The sequence below is a fragment of the Terrapene carolina genome, unplaced genomic scaffold (assembly GCF_002925995.2).
Source record: "Terrapene carolina triunguis isolate 2854851 unplaced genomic scaffold, T_m_triunguis-2.0 Scaffold96, whole genome shotgun sequence".
Classification (NCBI taxonomy): Eukaryota; Metazoa; Chordata; order Testudines; family Emydidae; genus Terrapene; species Terrapene triunguis.
In genome coordinates, this window is record NW_020664447.1 from 32,610,099 (window position 1) to 32,616,552 (window position 6,454).

Here is a 6,454-nt window from a genome sequence, read left to right on the forward strand (position 1 = left end):
TGCAGTGTTTTTACTGTTGAAGATTATGTGAAACATGGATTGTCTGTCTCTCTGGGTGTCTCTCTCCCTCTGTGTGTGTGTGTGTGTGTGTGTGTGTGTGTGTGTGTGTGTGTATATATATATATGTGTGTGTGTGTATATATATATGTGTGTGTGTGTGTGTGTGTGTGTGTATATATATACATACATATACACACACATACACACACTTATACACACACAATGTATATTATGATGAGTTGGGTCACAGAGACCGTCTTGGGACTGCCACCTAATGTGCTGAGACTACCTCTGAGCCCGTTTTCCCTGGCAGCTTGGGACTTCAGTACCCTATCTTGTTGACCCCGACATGCTAGCCTGCTGCAAATGTAGACCTAGGTCTGAACCACATCCCCTAAAACCTGCAAACTTAACTGAAAATAGCTTAGAAAGTGCTCCTGTCTCTAGCACCCAGATACCCAGTTCCCAATGGGATCCAAACCCCAAATTTTTTTTACTCTGTATAAAACTTATACAAGATAAACTCATAAATTGTTCGCCCTCCATAACACTGATAGAGATATATGCACAGCTGTTTGCTCCCCCAGGAATTAATTACCTGCTCTGGGTCAATTAATGAGCAAAAAGTGATTTTGTTGAATATAAAAAGTAGGATTTAAGTGCTTTCAATTAATAACAGACAGAACAAAGTAAATTACCACGCAAAAGAAAAAAAAAACACACAAGTCTAAGCCTAATACAGTAGGAAACTAAATGCAGGTAAACCTCACCCTCAGAGATGTTCCAATAAGCTTCTTTCACAGACTAGACTCTGGTCTACTCTGGGCCCAATCCTTCCCCTGGTACAGTCCTTGTTCCAGCTCAGGTGGCAACTAGGGGATTTCTCATGACTGCAGCCTCCTTTGTTCTGTTCCACCCCCTTACATAGCTTTGGCACCAGGTGGGAATCTTTTGTCTCTCTGGGTCCCCACCCCTCCTCCTAAATGGAAAAGCACCAAGTTAAAGATGGATTCCAGTACCAGGTGACATGGTCACATGTTCTGTGAGACCAAGCCTTCATTCTTCCCAGCCTGACTCACAGGAAGGCTTTGCAAGTAAACAGAGCCATCTAAGTCAATTGTCCCAGTTGATGGGAGCCCTCAAGATTCTAAACCACCATTAATGGCCCACACTTTGCATAATTACAATAGGACCTCAGTTATATTTCATATTTCTAGTTTCAGATACAAGAATGATACTTATACAAATAGGATGACCACACTCAGATTATAAGCTTTGTAATGATACCTTACAAGAGACCTTCTGCATGAAGCATATTCCAGTTACATTATATTCATACTCATTAGCATATTTTCATAAAATCATATGGAGTGCAACATCACATTTATAATTATAATTTCTGGAGCACCAATAGAGTGTTTTATCATTGCACAGAACTGTGCCTAGTTGTAGGGGCCTCCCTAGTTTCTAACAAGCAAGTCATTCACTTACTGCTTAGATCGTACAGAATGATACAGGCTTTAGGGCTCTTTTGTGCCACCAGAGGGCATTCTGTAACCATCCTGTGAAATGCCACTTGGGGGAAGCAGTAACTTGCCTTAGACCTAGGCTTAGTCTACACTACCGAGTTATGCTGGTCTAACTATGTCACTCGGGCCTGGTCTACACTATGAGTTTAATTCGAATTTAGCAGCATTAAATCGAATTAACCCTGCACCCGTCCACACAACGAAGCCATTTCTTTCGAAATAAAGGGCTCTTAAAATCGATTTCTGTACTCCTCCCTGACGAGCGGAGTAGCGCCGAAATCGATATTGCCATTTCGAATTAGGGTTAGTGTGGCCGCAATTCAATGGTATTGACCTCCGGGAGCTATCCCACAGTGCACCATTGTGACTGATCTGGACAGCAATCTGAACTCGGATGCACTGGCCAGGTAGACAGGAAAAGCCCCGCGAACATTTGAATTTTATTTCCTGTTTGCCCAGCGTGGAGAGCACAGGTGACCACAGAGAGCTCATCAGCATAGGTAATCATGCAGGCTGATAATCGAAAAAGAGCACCAGCATGGACCGTACGGGAGGTACTGGATCTGATCGCTATATGGGGAGAGGCTTCAGTGCTAGCAGAACTTCATTCGAAAAGACGAAATGCCAGAACTTTTGAAAAAAATCTCCAAGGGCATGATGGAGAGAGGCCACAATAGGGACTCAGATCAGTGCCGCGTGAAAGTCAAGGAGCTCAGACAAGCCTATCAAAAAACAAAGGAGGCAAACAGTCACTCCGGGTCAGAGCCGCAGACATGCCGCTTCTACGCTGAGCTGCATGCAATTCTAAGGGGGGCCGCCACCACTACCCCACCTCTGACCGTGGATTCCGAGGCGGGGGTAATCTCATCAGCCACACCTGAGGATTCTGCGGACGGAGAAGAGGAGGAGGAGGACGAGCTTGCGGAGAGCACCCAGCACTCCGTTCTCCCCAACAGCCAGGATCTTTTTCTCAGCCTGACTGAAGTACCCTCCCAAGCCAGTATCCAAGACCATGACCCCATGGAAGGGACCTCAGGTGAGTTTACCTTTTAAAATATAAAACTTGTTTTAAAAGCAAGCGTTTTTAATGATTACTTTGCCCTGAGGACTTGGGATGCATTCGCGGCCAGTACAGCTACTGGAAAAGTCTGTTAACGTGTCTGGGGATGGAGCGGAAATCCTCCAGGGACATCTCCATGAAGCTCTCCTGGAGGTACTCCAAAAGCCTTTCCACAAGGTTTCTGGGCAGTGCAGCCTTATTCCATCCTCCATGGTAGGACACTTGACCACGCCATGCTAGTAGCAAGTAATCTGGTATCATTGCATGACAAAGCCTGGCAGCGTACGGTCCCGGTGTTTTCTGGCATTCAAACAACATCCGTTCTTTATCTCGCTGTGTAATCCTCAGGAGAGTGATATCGCTCATGGTAACCTGGTTGAAATACGGGAATTTAATTAAGGGGACAGAGGTGGCCGTTCCTACTGGGCTGTTTGCCTGTGGCTGAAAAGAAATCCTTCCCTGCAGTTAGCCAAGCGCGGGGGTGGGGGAATTGGCCCTGAGCTTTTCGCGTTTGGCTAGCAGGGATCTTCCCTGATACCAGCCACGCGGTGGGGGGAGGGATAAAGCGATCATCCAGAGAATTGGATGCGGGGGGGATTAGTTTGTTTTCTGCTGCTGAAGGTTAACAGGAAAACCGCAGCACTCAACGGGCTTTGCTTGGTATGTGGGAAAGGAGGGTGCAGAAGGCGAAAGACAATGGATTACCATGGCCGCATGCAAGCCAAATTCTGTTGCCCGGACCTGTGTCTGTGATCTCTAGCAGCAAAGCCACAGGCACTCAATATTAAGAGGCAAAATGCAACCTTGCACAAAAATCATATGTGCTATGTAATGTGAATAGTGTTGTTCATCGTGAAAGAGTATAAGCATTGTTCTGTAAAATGTATCTTTTTAAAAAATTCTCTCCTTTTTTCCCTCCCTCCAGCAGCTGCAAATTTTTCAAGCTTCCCTCCTCCGTCCCGAAGGCTATCTCAGATAAGGCGTCGGAAAAAGAGGACACGAGACGAGATGTTCGCGGAAATCATGGAATCCACCCGCAGTGAAAGAGCTCATCTGAATGAGTGGAAGGACACGGTTTCAAAGTATAGGAAAGATGCCAGTGAACGTGAGGACAGGAGGGACCAACGTGAGGAGAGGAGAGACGCTTGAGATGAGAGGTGGCGGCAGGAAGATCAGAGGAGGCAGGATGCAACGCTGGGGCTGCTGCATGAGCAAACAGACATGCTCCGGCATCTGGTGGAGCTTCAGGAATGGCAGCAGGATCACAGACTGGCGCTACAGCCCCTGTATAACCCACCTCCCCCCCACCATGTTCCGTAGCCTCCTCACCCAGACGTGTAAGAACGCGGGGGGGGGAGGCTCCGTGCACCCTCCCATTCCACCCCAGTGGACAGCCCAAGCAAAAGGCTGTCATTTTTTAACCTTTTTTTAGTGGCCTTTTCCTTCCCGCCGATCCTCCTCCCAAACCCCACCCAGGTTCTCTCCCTCTTTTTATAATCAATTAATAAAGAATAAATGATTTTTAAACGATAGTGACTTTATTTCCTTTGAAAGCAAGCTGTGATCGAAGGGGGAGGGTGGGTTCCTTACAGAGAATGAGTCAATAAAGGGGGCGGGTTTTCATGAAGGAGAAACAAACAGAAATTTCACGCTGTAGCCTGGCCAGTCATGAAACTGTTTTTCAAAGCTTCTCTGATGCGCAGCGCTTCCTGGTGGTGCTCTTCTAATCGCCCTGGTGTCTGGCTGCGCGTAATCAGCAGCCAGGCGATTTGCCTCAGCCTCCCACCCCGCCATAAAGGTCTCCCCCTTACTTTCACAGAGATTGTGGAGCACACAGCAAGCAGCAATAACAATGGGGATATTGGTTTGGTTGAGGTCTGACCGAGCCAGTAACGATCGCCAGCGACCTTTTAAACGTCCAAATGAGCATTCTATCACCATTCTGCACTTGCCCAGCCTGTAGTTGAACAGCTCCTGACTCCTGTCCAGGCTGCCTGTATATGGCTTCATGAGCCATGGCATTAAGGGGTAGGCTGGGTCCCCAAGGATAACTATTGGCATTTCAACATCCCCAATGGTTATTTTCTGGTCCGGGAAGTAAGTCCCTTGCTGCAGCCATTTAAACAGAGTAGTATTCCTGAAGACACGAGCATCATGAACCCTTCCCGGCCAGCCCACGTTGATGTTGGTGAAACGTCCCTTGTGATCCACCAGTGCTTGCAGCACCATTGAAAAGTACCCCTTGCGGTTTATGTACTGGGTACCCTGGTGCCCCGGTGCCAAGATAGGGATATGGGTTCCATCTATCGCCCCACCACAGTTAGGGAATCCCATTGCAGCAAAGCCATCCACTATGACCTGCACATTTCCCAGAGTCACTACCTTTGGTAGCAGCAGCTCAGTGATTGCTTTGGCTACTTGCATCACAGCAGCCCCCACAGTAGATTTGCCCACTCCAAATTGATTCCCGACTGACCGGTAGCTGTCTGGCGTTGCAAGCTTCCACAGGGCTATCGCCACTCGCTTCTCAACTGTGAGGGCTGCTCTCATCTTGGTATTCTGGTGCTTCAGGGCAGGGGACAGCAAGTCACAAAGTTCCATGAAAGTGCCCTTACGCATGCGAAAGTTTCGCAGCCACTGGGAATCGTCCCACACCTGCAACAGTATGCGGTCCCACCAGTCTGTGCTTGTTTCCTGGGCCCAGAATCGGCGTTCCACAGATAGAACCTGCCCCATTAACAACATGATCTCCAAAGCACCAGGGCCTGCGGTTTGAGAGAATTCTGTGTCCATGTCCTCATCACTCTTGTCGCTGCGCTGCTGTCACCGCCTCCTCCTCGCCTCGTTTTTCTGGTCCTAGTTCAGCATAAACTGCACGAGAATGCGCGAGGTGTTTACAATGTTCATGACTGCTGTCTTGAGCTGAGCAGGCTCCATGCTTGCCGTGGTATGGAGTCTGCAGTGTTCACCCAAGAAAAAAGGTGCAAAACGGTTGTTTGCCGTTGCTTTCATGGAGGGAGGGGTGAGGCTGTACCCAGAACCACCTGTGACAATGTTTTTTGCCCTATCAGGCACTGGGATCTCAACCTAGAATTCCAATGGGCGGGGGAGACTGCGGGAACTATGGGATAACTACCCACAGTGCAACGCTCCGAAAATCGACGCTAGCCCCGGTACATGGACGCACACTGCCGAATTAATGTGCTTAGTGTGGCCGCATACATTTGACTTTATACAATCTGTTTCCAAAATTCGAATTCTGTAAATTCGGATTAATCCTGTAGTGTAGACATACCCTCAGGAGTGTGGAAAATCTACACTCCTGAATGGTGCAGTTATACCAGGGGTGGGCAAACTTTTTGGCCCAAGGGCCACATCGGGGTTGCAAAACTGTATGGAGGGCCGGGTAGGGAAGGCTGTGCCTCCCCAAACAGCCTGGCCCCTGCCCCCTATCTGCCCCCTCCCACTTCCTACCCCCTGACTGCCCCCCTCAGAAACCCCGACCCATCCAACCCCCCCTGCTCCTTGTCCCCTGACCACCCCCAGTACCCCACCCCCCCTAACCCTCCCCTCTCCCTATCCCCTGACTGCCCCCCCAGAACCTTCACCCCATCCAACCGCTCCCTGTCCCCTGACTGCTGCCGGAGACCCCCTGCCCCTTATCCAACCCCCCGCCCCCTTACCATGCTGCTTAGAGCAGCAGAAGCTCGCAGCCCTGCCACAGCCAGCCACACCGCCCACTGTGCCCGGCAGGAGCGGCGGGCCAGAGCACTGGTGGCACAACGAGGTGAGGCTGTGGGGGAGGGGAGACAATGGGGGCTAGCTTCCCTGGCTGGGAGCTCAGGGGCCAGGCAGGATGGTCCCG